The 15,249-nt window shown below is 41.7% G+C and overlaps 2 long non-coding RNA genes across 3 annotated transcripts in view; both read left to right on the forward strand.

Annotated features, from left to right (window-relative positions):
- Window positions 1–14,928, forward strand: part of LOC108179599 (uncharacterized) — a gene marked incomplete at its 5' end in the record, with an annotated part of 86,400 nt that extends 71,472 nt beyond the window's left edge. The window contains 3 exon segments of the long non-coding RNA NR_170114.1: window positions 5,525–6,986; window positions 9,797–10,987; window positions 11,144–14,928. This is a non-coding gene — a long non-coding RNA (uncharacterized LOC108179599).
- Window positions 1–15,249, forward strand: part of LOC101883647 (uncharacterized) — a 713,507-nt gene that overhangs the window by 284,884 nt on the left and 413,374 nt on the right. The window lies entirely within an intron of this gene.

Raw genomic sequence — 15,249 nt, forward strand, 5'->3', positions numbered from 1 at the left:
ATGTAATTTTTACATATACCTTATTTTAGTTATACACTGCTACTCAGCTAACATGAAAAAGACATTTTGTCAGGTTTCTTAGTTCCTCTGAAGGCCCGCCCTCAAGAGGCTCTGATTGGTCATATAACATGCCTTCATATTGTGCTGTTGTTCATCGATCGGCTTCATGTCACCAGAAAACGTCATGCCTCAACTAGCACACGCTTTGCCCCTGTTGTGTAAATAATGTCAGTCAGTGTTGCTTTATCAGTTTGAGCCTAAATCAGACAGAAAATGAAGAGGACACAGCTGAACTAAAATAAAATAAATTAAAATAAAACAAAACCTGACAAGTGTCTTTGATATACAGTCAAAGTCAGAATTGTTAGCCTCGGCTAGAATAAAAGCAGTTTTTAACCTTTTAAAAACCATCTTAAGGTCAAAATGATTAACCTCTTTAAGCTATATATATTTTTTTTCGATAGTCTAAAGAATTATACAATAACTTGCCTAAATAACCTAACCTGCCTAGTTAACCTAATTAACCTAGTGAAACCTTTAAATGTCACTTTAAGCTGTATAGAAGTGTCTTAAAAAATATCTAGTAAAATATTATTTTCTGTCATCATGACAAAGATAAAATAAATCAGTTATTAGAATGAGTTATTAAAACTATTATGTTCAGAAATGTGTTGAAAAAATCTTCTATCTGCTAAAAAGAAATTAGGGAAAAAAATGGGGGCTAATAAGTCAGGGGGGCTGCTAATAATACTGACTTCAACTGTATATTTTGGTTTATAAGTTTAAGTAGGGCTCAATTTGTGCCGCAACACGCCAGACCTGGCACCTCTGAAATCTGATCCAGCATCTCATTTTACCGATCCCCCTCCTCAACCGGCCTCCCCCACTTTTTTCTGCGACAAAAAGCAAACTGACGCATCTCTCCATGTGCGCAGAAAACCATACCCTCATGCATCACACACCACTTCTTCTGGACCCGGTGTGAGTCCCGGTTGTTAATGTACATGCAGAAAAAATTATTTTTTGTTTCTGCGCCGCTCATGCGTTGTGAAGCCAGCATAACAGCCTTTTATGTGGAAGTGACGGCACACAGTGAGTTTTGCAAGTCGACAAAACTTAAATTTAAATATTATGATGGTGATCTTACTAAGCATGTCTCCTGATAGATTTTTGTATGGAGTAAAAAGGAGGGATGATGAGTCTGAGAGGTAAGACTGTAAACCTAATTCTCTGCCATGTGTCAAGTCTAAGACAACAGATAAACATATTTTCTTGAAGTTTTTAGCTGAATCCAGCACTGAATTGGGAGAGATTTTGGAAGCTGTTCTTTGTCAACTGCTAGAGCTATATCTCTTTTATAATTGTCTGGACCGAAATAACACTTTAGTAATTGCAAAAACTTCTCTCTTTGTTTTTTTTCCTTTGGAATCCGAAATATAGAAACAGAAGAAGCTTTATGAAAAAAGCAGCGTTTGGCTGGCATTTTAGCTTTCTCTGCTATAACGTTACAGCACCTCTGGCCACACTCCTTTACTGCGCAGGGTGTATACGCATAACCTAAAGGATTTATGACTTCGTTAACCCGAATGTATTTTTGTAGTCCCCAAACTTTGTTCACTGTAGACTTTGCTAAGCTAACGCTGTTAAAGTCAATGTCTCTCTTTACATTGAACTTTGAGCACATTACATTCAGAGATTTTGTTTATGTTCACACAGCTACATTACACATCAACTGAAGTTTAAAATATGATATTGTAGTGGACGACCCTGTTAAATATTTGTCTGACTGGCATTAGGGCTTACCAGACAAAAGTAGCAGCTAATGCTAAATATTTTCTTCCTCAAAAATCTTGTTTAAAGTTAACTTTAACTTTTACACACCCTATCGCTGTTTTGTATGGGTTTCGACAAACTTGAAAGATAAGAAAAGACAATGCACAAAGACTGTGGTTGTTGACAAGATGCCTATAAAGCTAATTCCACAGACATTTTTTTTTCCACAAGGCAGAAGGTAAACTCTGACTATTATATTTTTCTTATTTAAATGGTTATAAAGATTGACTGTGTTGAATAGTTTTGCAGTTATCTGAGACACGTCTACACACCACTCCAACTTCTGTAGGGTTTCTAAGAGGAAGTTTAGAAACAAATCAGTTAATAAAGCTTATGAGATTTATTCAGTCTGTGACTTTTACCAATGGCTGTTGTTTTTTTTTTAATTGCTGTATAAATAGTTTATAGTAAAGTAGTTTATATAGCTGTATAAATGAATTTGATTTCAGTCCCACATTCCTGTTGGATAATACAAGATGAGCTCAGTTAGAAAGATGAAAGGGGATTTCCCAGTCCATGTGAAATGCTGAGTGGGCTGTTGTAATGGCCTTTTGGCTCGCACTAAGTTTACACATCCTGAATAAGGCTGTTATTGTCAAGGGCTTGCTCTTCACTGAAGCACCCTTGTCACACACGGCATACTTATGTGCTCTTGTGGACTAACAATTGAACACATCCCTCAGGTCAACAAGACTAAGTGCCTCACGTGTCTTTTTAGGTTTCAGTGGCAGCTTTGTGTCCTCAACACACATCTTAGCTGTACCTGCCCTGAGCTGAGCTAACCTTAACTGTTCAAGTTACATATTTATCAACCAGTGACCTAAGACTAAGGATGTCAACATTACACATTCTGAAATGGTTGGGTAACTAACGATCAATTTGTCACTATAAAAGATTAATGTAAACTTCCACCACACACTTGCTTTGGTCAGATGATCACTTTCTATTTTTGTTCATTGGAAAATACCCCTTAGAGTACTGTACGTGCATACTTTCCCAGTCCTGAGCTCCACCCAAGCAGACACATTTTCCTGGAAGTGTCTGAAAGACCCAGTACCAGACATCCAGATGAGCTGGTTTGGTTGTGTTATGATTGAATGAAAATTCTTCAGGGACAAATTTTCCATGGAGCAGGTTTGGACAACAACAACAACAAAAAAGAAAGAAAAAAAGAAAAAAGTGGCATTGCATAGATGCCTGCTTTTTTTTTTTACAGTGATATAAATCTCAAATTACGTTGGATAACTATCATCTGAGTCTTAGAGGCTGTTTGTGTCAAAAATTTCAATATGATATGAAGGAATGAAAATTGCTATATCTGTTGTTTCTGAACATCTTTCACGTGTTTTGAGTTCAATATTTTTCATCTGAAAGTTATTAAATAAATAAATGAACAATGTACATAAAGCTTCAAAGATATATTTATTTAAGTTTATTTAAGTTTTATTTATTTATGATGCAACTAATAAAATGTTAAAAAGTCAGAAAGAAATGTTTTCATTTTAAAACATTTGAAACACCAAATGGTAAGAAGTTTATCAAATTGATCATTGAACTTTATTAATATGCATGTCACATTAACGAAGATGCCATGATGTTAAGAGCTAAGCTGTACTTAATAATAATAATAATAAGAATACATTTTATTTAAAGGCGCCTTTCTAGCAACTCAAGGACACCGTACAATCTACAAGAGCAATAAAACAACAAGAGAAATAAAAAATATACACAGCAATAGTGCAAATAAAATTAATTAAGTATTAAAAGCCATCTTAAATAAGTGGGTTTTGAGTTTTGATTTGAATAGTGTGAGGAAGTCAATGTTTCTGATGGCAGGTGGTAATGAGTTTCAAAGCCACGGAGCAGAGCGGCTAAATGCTCTGTTGACCATAGGTGAAAGACGAGAAGAGGGAACAGACAAGTGGAGGGAGGGAGAAGATCGCAGGGTGCGAGAAGGAACAGAAATGTGGATGAGGGCAGACAAATATGGAGGGGTGAGATTGTGGATGGCTTTGAATGTTAACATCAAGATTTTAAAGTCAATTCGAAAATGAACAGGTAACCAATGAAGCTGCTGCAGGACAGGGGTGATGTGATGAGAAGAAGGGGTTCTGGTGATGATACAGGCAGCTGAGTTCTGGACCAACTGAAGCTTACGGAGAGATTTATGAGTGAGACCAAAGAGAAGAGAGCTGCAGTAATCTAAACGAGATGTGACAAGGCTATGAACAAGAACAGCAGTGGCATGAGGGGTAAGAGAAGGACGGAGACGGTTAATGTTGCGTAGGTGGAAGTAAGCAGAACGGGTGATGTTATTGATGTGAGAATGAAAGGATAGGGTGCTATCAAGGATACTTAGTAAACTTGAACTGAATTCTTAGCCTTATTCTATTAATATGCCTGAAGATGAGCAATAAGTAGGCCCACACGGAATCTGCGCGTGCAGAAACCCACAGATTTCTGCAGATTTTTGGCCCATCGAGTCTATGTACTTTCTTGTGTAAATGTTTGTAAATTTATAATTATTCAGTTTTAAAATTAATTTCAGTAATATTATTGACTGTAATGAAAGTGTTCCTTTGATTTATTTACAATACAGTTGGTAAAGTAATATTTTATGTCCTTCAGATATATTATATGAGAGACTTGCTTTGTTTACCTAATAAGTGGATCTAGATGGATTTGCATTGTAAATATTAAATAAAACTTAAAAAGGTTTTAAGTTTTTATTATAAATTTTATTAAAATTTATTAAGTTTTTAGTTACGATACTCCCAAAATCATTTAGCATAAATCCACAGAATTTTACAAAATTCTTTGCAGAAATAGCAAAAAATGTCAGCAGATTCTGTCCCTAACAATAAGTAATGGCCAAATTAACTCAGAATTACTTGATCTGATCCACCTCACCACCAGGGGTGGATTAAACCAACAAGCAAGGTAAGCGGCTGCTTAGGGCCTCAGGAAATCTGAGGGCCCCCAAATAAATACCTAGAATATAAATGATACATATAAATTATATATAACATTGTTTCCTATCATATTTTGTTTGGCGAGGGTCTAAAATTCTTTTATTTGAATGTAAATATTACATCTGCGCAAATGTGTCTACCACCTTCAATCATGGACCAGTCCAGCGGACAAATCAGTAAAGATATAGTTTTGAAAATGAAATAGTTCATTTATTATGTTTAGCTGTAAATTCATTTTAAGAAAACAAATAATTTCAAAAGTTTTACTATGTGCTTTACATGTTATTATTATTATTATTTTAAATTTCAATGAAATGTAGAAAAGGAGAAATAAAAAAAATGTAAAATTAAAATAAAAAAATTTAAGGCCCTTTTTAGAACTTTTGGGCCCCATGGCTGGAATTGCTTAGGGCTCCAAAATCACTAAATCTGCCCCTGCTCACCACCACACTCCTCTGCCGACAACCACACTACATGAAAACCTCAAAATATTATGCAGTTCTTAGTGTGTCTCTCACTGACAAACCATCTGTAAAAGACACATTCTTTCATCTCTCTGACACTTTTATCAACACTTGCACCAGTTTGTACATTTTCAGCTGACACTTTCCTACACTCACTCTATATCTCTGTAAAAACACTGTGCTTTATTTATATATAGTATTAAAAACGTCTCTCACTGTAATCTAATACCTTTTATTGATTTTATCTCTCTCTAGGGCCGGGCTGGTGCACTGCTCCCAGAGTTAGTTAAGTGCTAAACTCATGCAACTATCTTGCTTGACAACACTACAGGGAGCTGCAAATCTACAAGCCCAAAATGAGAAGAAAAACAAATATATTTTCTGAACTATGGATTACTATTATTTTTGTATGGAGAAGAAGTCATGATCGGAGCATGGTAGGAAAATTTTCATTTCAATAAACATTTCTCTTGGAATATCTCTGTTAGCATTCTACTGCTCAGTTTCACACCTAAAATCATGGCTGCGTCACTCTCTGGCCGATTGAGTGAGCCTTGGCATCATGTCAGATTGTAAGAGTACAGTGGGCAGAATGATGACCTTTGGACTTTTCAAACAACTGCAATTCTGTTTCAGTGCTACGCTTGAAGCCTTAAATATAAAAGTTTTGTTTAAAAATACCAACTAAAAATACTAACTTAACAGTAGAAAACCTAAAATATGTTGTTGCACTGAATGAATCAGGTTAAATGAAACCCCAACCTCCTCTTTTAAGTCCTGATGTCTTGTGGTTTAATGTTGTGTGCCACTAGACGACATTTACCAGAAACAATTACATTTTCCAGGAAATTCCTTTTAAACCAGCCTTTACATCCATCATACCAAACATATCAAATCAAACAGATGAAAAAACAAAGTAATCTCATTCATGACTTAGGTCAAAAAGGGGATTTAAAAATGTGTAGCTTGTACTCATCCATTTCTGTTGGAAAGAAAGCATGAACAGAAGCTTTTTTTTCCCCTTCGGATGGGAAACTTTAATGCTATAAGTGGATTTTATTCCACAAAATAGGGATTTCGTTTCAGAAAGCCAATTGTCTGAAAGAGTATATAACGGGCCAATGAAATGCAAAAGCTTGCAGCGTAAGCTTGCTCACGTGTGCCTTATTGACAATTAGCTCCGCATATAGGCACAGGGAAAGCAAGGAAACGCCATCCTTTTCGCTTCAGACTATTACAGCCTTCTGAGAGAGTCGATGAGGGTTCCTCCTGCTGTGAACTAGCTATTTCGAGCGAACAAAAGCATGCTCCCGGTCCAGAATGTGTACACGCATCGGCAGACGGTTTAGCTGGGTTTCTCCCTTGCCTGGCGTTCTTTGGGTCCGGTCCTCCAGAGCAGTGCGTATAAAGTTGCTACTTTACTGTTACGTAAAGTTAAAGTCGTACTGTTTCAGATAAAATCTCTTCAAAGTGGTTCATATTCAACTCAAATCAGTTGAGGCGCCGCGCGCACTGTTTGCTTGAGTCTCAAAAAACGCAACGCCAGCCGAAATCATGCCCTACGCACACAAAGCGAACCTCCGCAAACTCCGCGATGATGACACATTCGCCACATGCACTCAAGCGAACAAGCGGACACGTCGAGTATAAACCATAAGTCCGCTTTCTTGACTCCCCCATATCCCAAGCTTGCCTGTTCGGCGACACCGTCTGTGAATTCACCCAGGAATTCAAGGCGGTGAGAGAGCAGTCTGATGCGATGGGTAATGTCACCTATCGCAGGCACCGTAGGCCCGCTCGAACCATCCATATCTGCTGCTTGTCGCTGAAGGCGCCCTCCTACGAAAGCTGCCCCGCCCCCGCACACGCCTCCTGCGAAGCGAGCACGTCGAGCACCTCGAAAGCAGGCAGCCCCCCCTGCCCAGAGCGCCGCTAAGTCCGGTAAACGGACCGCGAAGCATCTCTGGGACAGGTCATCTGGAGAAGAGGGAACTTGCTCTTTCCCCGCTGGAGGGGCGGGCCCCATTTCCAACGGCACTTTGTACTGCCATGAAAACATCAATGAGAGGTCATTTTTCCACTTCCCCGGATGTGACAGCCCGAAATCTGCCAGTCTGGGGTGCTATGCTTCTAGCTCGCAGGTTTGGTGCGTCTCGCCAGTGGCTCACGAGCGCTGGGAGGACGGTCTCCTTTCTCCTTTCTCCCTTCCCTCGAGCCTCCCCTCCGGAGTTTGAGTGCGGAGTGAGAGCAAATCTCTGGCCTCCAGCTCTTCTGCGGGACCCTCGCGCTTCCCAGATCAGCACACCCACTCAGCACTGCACCACTGCTGGTATGTCAGCGATTGTAGCAATGGACCATTAGACTCAGACTCGGCTATGCGATTCAGTTCGCGAAACGGCCCCCCAAGTTCACAGCTGTGTATTCACCAGGGTCAGCCCCCTGTCCACCCCTGTCTTGCGAGAGGAGGTTGCTGTCCTCCTGGCAAAGGATGCAATCGAGCCGCTCCCTCCAGCCGAGATGGAGAGCGGGTTTTACAGCCCGCACTTCATCATGCCCAAAAAGAGTGGTGGGTCACAGCAAGTCCTAGATCTGCACTTTTTGAATCGCTGTCTGCACAAGCTGCCATTCAGAATGCTCATGCAGAAGCGCATCCTCCAGTGCGTTCGTCCTCTGGATTGATTTGCAGCAATAGACCTGAAGGACGCGTATTTCCATGTCTCCCTTCTACCTTCAACGTCGGTTTCTGCGGTTTGCGTTTGAAAGTCGAGCTTAGCAATACAAAGTCCTTTCCTTCAGGCTCTCTCTGCCTCCTCGGGTCCTCTCCAAGCTCGCGGAGGGTGCCTTAGCGGTCCTTCGACTCGTGGGCATCCGCATTACTCCATTATTTCGACGACTGGCTGATTTTTAGCCCACTCTCAGGAGCAATTGATTATGCACAGAGACAAGGTGCTCTGGCACCTCCACCTGTTGGGGTTTCAGGTCAACCGAGAAAAGAGCAAACTCGCCCCCGTGCAGAGGATCTCTTCTCTCGGGCTGGAGCTGGACTCGGTCACCATGGCAGTGCGTCTCTCCGGAGAGCGCGCTAAGCTGATGCTGAACTGTCTAAGAGAGCTCAACAGCAAAATAGTGGTCTCACTGAAATGATTTCAGAGGCTCCTGGGGCATATGGCATCCGCAGCTACTGTCACGTTGCTCGGATTAACTCCAAATGAGACCACTCCAGCACTGGCTTCACGATCGAGTCCCCAGACGCGCATGGCACATGGGCACACACAGAGTGACTGTTACTGTGCTGTGTCGCCGCGCCCTCAGCCCTTGGAACGACCCCTTGTTTCTACAGGCTGGAGTGCCTCTAGGACAGGTGTCCAGTCATGTTGTTATTTCAACAGTTGCTTTCAGCACGGGCTGTGGGGCTGTGTGCTGCGAGCATGCAGCTGCGGGCCTGTGGAAAGGAACCCAGTTGCATTGGCATATCAATCGCCTGGAGCTGTTGGCAGTGATCCTCGCTCTCCACCGTTTTTTCCGGTGCTGGAGCAGCAGCACGTGCTGGTCAGGATGGACAGCATGGCGGCGGTGGCATATATCAACCACATGGGGGGTATTTGCTTTCGCCGCATGTCTCAGCTTTCCCACCGTCTGCTCCTCTGGAGTCATCCGCGGCTGAAAACGCTGCGCGCCATTCACATTTCAGGCAAGCTCAACCGTGCAGGCGATGTGCTCTCATGGCAGCTGTACGTCCTGGAGAATGGAGACTCAACCCTGAGTCTGTTCAGCTGATATGGGCGCGATTCGGGGAAGCCCAGATCGATCTGTTTGCTTCTCCCGAGATCGCTCATTGCCAGTTGTTCTTTTCCTTGACCGAGGGCTCTCTCGGCACGGATGCACTGGCTCACAGCTGGCCTCGGGGCATGCGCAAATATGCGTTTCCCCCAGTAAGACTTGCTCATGCAGTTACTGTGCAAGGTCAGGGAGGACGAGGAACAGGTTGCCGGTTGCACCCCTCTGGCCCAACCGGACCTGGATGTCAGAGCTCTCCCTCCTCGTGATGGCCCTCCCTGGCAGATCCCTTTGAGAGAGCACCTACTCTCTCAGGGACAGGGCAACATCTGGCACCCTCGCCCCGATCTTTGGAACCTCCACGTGTGGTACTTAAATGCGAGGAAGACTTAGATAACCTACCGATTGCGGTGGTTAATACCATCACTCGGGCTAGAGCCCCCTCGTCGAGCGCGCCTATGCCCTGAAGTGGAGTCTATTCACTGAATGGTGCGTCTCTCGCAGAGAAGACCCCGAAATTTGCCAGATCAGCTTTGTGCTTTCTTTACTCCAAGACAAGCTGGAGAGCAGGCTGTCGCCCTCCACACTCAAGGTTACATGGCTGTCATCTTCGCTCTCATGATGCGGTGGCTGGCAGCACCGTGGGAAGGCATAACCTCATCATCTGGTTCCTTCCGCCGCCTTTCCACTGTGCATGAAATTTGGACACGACTGTTGGAATACGCCCCCTTGTGGCAGCCACACAGTATTTTCAGTGTTGTTGTGCACCACGGGAAGAAGCTGATTCTAACGGTGTGCGAAATAAAGGAGGGCAAAAGCTAGAGCCTTTATTCTGTGTGTTTACATAGTTTAATGAATGAATGAATATTAGAAACACATAGACTGCTAAAATTTTGGAGGGAATGTAGAGACAACATTAAAAATATTATTTTTTTTTTTACTTTCTTACTTACATTTATGAACAGAAAAGTTTTTTTTTTAAATATAGACTTTTCATAATTCCAAAAATAACCAAATAAACTCCTATTTCTCATCTCGCGCGCACAGATCTGCTTGAACAACACAGGAATACATCATATCGGCAGTTCGCATACGCTCTAGTCGCAGGAGTTCAAATATTTTGACGGATCTGCAGCTCAATTCGGATCCGAATTTTCCGAAAACGGAGATGGTCGGAACTCAACGCAGCTCCCTGACTGCTCTCCATTGGAAATGAATGACTTCCGGTCTGTCACTTGTCGTTTGTCGTGTGCAGTGGAAAGGAGGCTTCAGAGGCGCTAGGCGAATTAATCCACCCCGCCCCCCTCTCTAATGCCCTCTTAGGATCTCGCCCTCGTTCTCACGAGGCTGCGTCAGATCCCTTCGATGCTCGACTCAGTATCTTTAAGATTTCTGTCCCTGAAGACAGCTCTGCTGGTCGCGTTGATAACGATTTAGAGGGTCGGGGACCTGGAGGCATTTTTCAGTCAGTGACTCATGCCTGTAATTTGGGCTGGCTTACTCTCACGTTCCTGAGACCCCGCCCAAGGTTCCTACCACACCGTTTTAAGACCAGATAGTGAGCCTGCAAGCGCTGCCCCTTGGAGGAGGCAGACCCAGCCCTTTTCTTACTTTTTCCAGTTCGTGCTTTGCGTATTTATCTGGACCGCACTCAGAGCTTAGATCATCTGAGCAGCTCTTCGTCTGTTATGGCGGTCGGCAGCAGGGAAATGCCATATCAAAACAAAGGTTGGCCCACTGGATAGTGGATGCCATCTCCCTCGCTTACCAGAGCCAGGGCGAGCCGTGTCCCCCGCGAGTGCGTGTGCACTCCACTCGGAGCGTCGCATGCTCTTGGGCGCTTGCACGCGGCGCCTCTCTAACAGACATCTGTAGAGCTGCGGGCTGGGCGACACCTAATACATTTGCAAATCTGCGAGTGGAGCCAGTTTCCTCAAGGGTTTAAGTATTATGTATGAACTTTTATGGACACTCAATAACTCAGTCTACACATTAGTCCAGATGAACAGACTAAAACTTCCGCTTTATTTTTCACGCGCACGCACCACATGCACGCGCACGCACTTCAACAAATCTTATAACATGCTGAACACAACAATTAGGTAACCCTTGGTGATTGAGGAAACAACTCGGTAAAGGTATTGAAACACGCTTGCTGCACCATTCTCCCTAACATGGAGATACGTGCGCTTTTTCATCTGTCAGTAAAGTTCCCCGTTAGGTGAGCCCTGCAGATTCCTCCGAGTATAGGTGCCTGCTATGCGTGATCCCCACTAGGCGATCCCATATGCTTATTCAGCCACGGTGCAGTCCCCCCTCACGGGCGGACCCGTGTCTTCCCTCTCTGCTAACCATCTTATTATATGCGTACTCCCCCTTCTTAGGGCTAGTCCATATATTTTGCCATCATATCTCCCCATTGGGTAGCAGGTGGCCTCTGCAGCGTCCTCCCTATCGGGACTGCATGCTTTCCCAACGTACTGTCGTATTTTCCAAGAATTATCTAGATGCTTGAGACTCCCAAAAAATATATCTAAATCCATAAAACTTCTTTGAAGTGGGATAAGGAAGGGCAGGGATCACGTTGGAAGGCCTCGCCTGTCTTTGATGCTGGAGTGCCCACGCTATGCCTGGCTATCCTCTCATCGGAGGCGAAGGTAAGGTGCTGTCATTATGGCATTTTCCAGACATTTCCCCATTCATGGATTAAAATCCACTTATAGCATTGAAGTTCCCCATCCGAAGGGGAACGCTCTGGTTACCAAAGTAACCCTTTATAGCATCACCATAATAATTGTTCCTTAGCTGTAAGTGTCAGTCTCTTCAGCTTAAAAGGATGGCGTTTCCTTGCTTTCCCTGTGCTTATATGCGGAGCTAATTGGCAATAAAGCACACGTGCGCAAGCTTACGCTGACAACTCATTTGGCATTTCATTGGCCCGTTATATACTCTTTCAGATAATTGGCTTTCTGAAACGAAATCCCCATTTCATGGATTAAAATCCACTTATAGCATTTCCGTTCCCCTCCTTGGGAACCAGAGCGTTCTTCTTTCTGGTGTGTGGGCTGAAGACAGTGGTCAAGTGATTTATTAAAATTTACTCAAATCAAAGCACTTTTATTGTCACATCATCAGTAGCATGTGTACTATGATGAGTGAAAAGCTTAGGTGCTGGCTCCAGACAGTGCAAAATACAGACAGTGCAAATACAACGACAAAAAAAAATAAAAATAAAAATAAAACACAGGACACTGTAAGTTGACAGCGATATGTACAATGAATAGGTGTCCTCTTTCAGTGCTGTGAAAATCATGTCATGCATGAGGTAATCTGTCACTTGCATGACTGTTTAAAGCAGCTACCACATTTAATTGAAGTAAAAGGAATGACACCGCTTTGACTACGTGCCAGTGGAGGTGAATCATAACCTAAACATCTTTTCAAACAAGATTAAAAGGGTTACCCATGGGAATTATAGCAAGTTATCTGCTAATGAAATCCGTGTGAACAGATTACAAATCAGCACTTTTTCAGTTATCATATTGGTTAAATACAGAGCTGAATACCACACATAAATTACAAATACCTACAATTATTCCTGAATTTGAGTAATGCACTGCACCAGTGTTATTATTGGACAGTCAAGTCATTGTATATATTGGATTATTCACTTGTTTATGGGACCGAAAAATTTGATTTTCTAGATTAGTTAAGCACCACTGAGTTCTCACCTCAGCCTTAGATATACCATTCTATGATTAACATTATTTCTTAAAGGGGTCAATTACTGTTTTAAAGGCTTGATTGTGTTTATATGGTGGGCTGTCATGCATTTTTATTTTCTTTTTAATTGCATTAATTTGCATATAGTTTTAACCTTTATTTAAGGGTGCGTATGTTTTTTTTATATTCTTCTGGAAAGTTGTAATTGTCATGCTCTAAACCATGGGTGCCCAATTTTTTTTTTTTATGAAGGGTCAAAAACCAAACTTGACCATGAGGCCGTGAGCCAAAGGTAAATATATCAAACCGAATTACTAAGTTGCCATGATTAATTTCCTAATTTATTTTAAAATAATTTGAAAACATTACTTTAATCATATTAACCAAAGCATTTTATATATTTTTTACATTTTATAATGAAGCTACTGTAATGAAAACATAGGAATTCAATGTATAACACAAGGGAGTTTAATGCCAAGTCGCACCTGTCTATCCCTTGATTTGCTGACCGTTGACTTTTGTAAATTTTGCTCTATCCGTTGTGCAACAGTGTTCAATCAAATTAGAGATGATAATATTTTTTAAAGGGCATCATGGTTGTGCAGTGAGTAGCATGATCGCCCCACTTCCTCATAAATTCAGAGTGAGTGCACTGACGTCTGTGAGTAGAGCAGGAATGTTGCTTGTCACTGTGTCAGACAAGGCTCTAGTACAGTGCCATTTAAAGTCATACTTTCCTGTTCTGTGAAAGCTGAAGCAATACATGAGGTGATCTGTCACATGATTGTCTGTTTGATGAGTGGTGTTTTTAAAGCAATTTACAGCTACAGCTTGCTAAAACAGCTGAGATTGTGCTAAAACCACACAATTACCACGAAGATGCAACTAATTTGCATCTAGTTTGCATTTCCAAGAATTAAACTGAGAGTCAATGTCATTCTTCAAAACATAATACTGTGTAATTGGTTAACAGCTACAAGGTGGACATCATTAAAAAAAAATCAGCTGTCTTACAAAACTGTTTTTTGTTGCTAACAATTACATGTAAAGAAAACATGTCGGCATGTAGGTCATCAGTCAGGTCTACCATGGGGTGTGTGAGGACAGTTCTTAGTTAAAAGACTTTCTCACTCACAGTTAACATTAATGCAACACTCTGTAAACACAACCCTCAATTAGATGAACCCTATGCTGCTCTTGTCTTCTCAGCAGCCACACTACAGTTTAAATAATGTCTGAGCTGTTAATTTAAAAACAAGCTTTTTCAGGAGTAACTGGAGTCCCTCATGCAGATTTTGCAAATAGACAGGGGTCTAACGTGTTTTAAGACAGATTACAAAGTAAATACAATTTATTACAAAGAGTAATATTATGTATGACAATAGTTATTAATTGTGACACCCATAGTTCTCACCCTCATCAACCACCTTTTATCAATCCAGCGTTCAATCACCTGCATACTAATCACCTGCACCCAGGGCCGGTGCGTCCATAGAGGCGACCAGGCGGCCGCCTAGGGCGGCAAAATAGAGAGGGCGGCGTCCGCAACACTACCCTCACCACCCGCACACTCAGATGTATCCACGTCTATGGCGGCAGAATAGAGAAGGCCACGTCCCCAACACTACCATCACCACCCGCGCCCTCAGTTATATCCACGTCTATATAGATAGAGAGGGCGGTGATAGCCGATACCTTCTGATGTTCCACTAAACAGACATTGAGATCAGATGTTATCTGTATCTAGCAAACTGTCGATGAGATTGCTTACACCACTGATTCATGAATAAAACCCTTAAAAGATAACCATCCTTGTTTTTCCTGTGTGCCAGCGTGACATTAATACCATGACAAATCCTTTTATTCTACACATTTGATGCAAATCTGTCTGATACACATCAACAAAGTAAATCAACTACAGTTCAGATGAGTAAGAAGCTACAGGAAAGCATAAAGTTGTTTTTTTTTCTTTTTTCTTCTTTAACCACATTTTGCTTATTTCCAGTAAGTCCGCCCAGTTCTTTATAAAGCCCCTATATACAAAATGTTTGCTAAATAACAAAACAATAGATTGACTGTTGTTACTGACAATGAGGAAAAAAAAGAGATGTCCATGGTATGGAATAAAAGGAAAGAATTACTGAAAATTATGTCCAGGGGATAAAAATTACTATCAGTAGTAGTAATAATTTTTGTCCTCTTGATATATATATATATATCATATATGTAATTCTTTCCTTTTATTCCAAAATATTCCTATATATATATACATATACATAATACATTTGCCGATACATAAATACAATCTACCGATACATATATACTTATGCATGCATGACTTTTTATCTTAAAGCAGTGGTTCCCAAACTTTGCTGTGTGCACCCCTTTCTAATATTTGACACTTGTCATGCATCCATGCATCCGATTAGACTCCACATTTTTGTGGAACAAAATACACATTTTCTGTATACAAGATTAAA

Source organism: Danio rerio, chromosome 16 (genome assembly GCF_052040795.2).
Source record: "Danio rerio strain M-AB ecotype USA chromosome 16, GRCz13ab, whole genome shotgun sequence".
Lineage (NCBI taxonomy): Eukaryota > Metazoa > Chordata > Actinopteri > Cypriniformes > Danionidae > Danio > Danio rerio.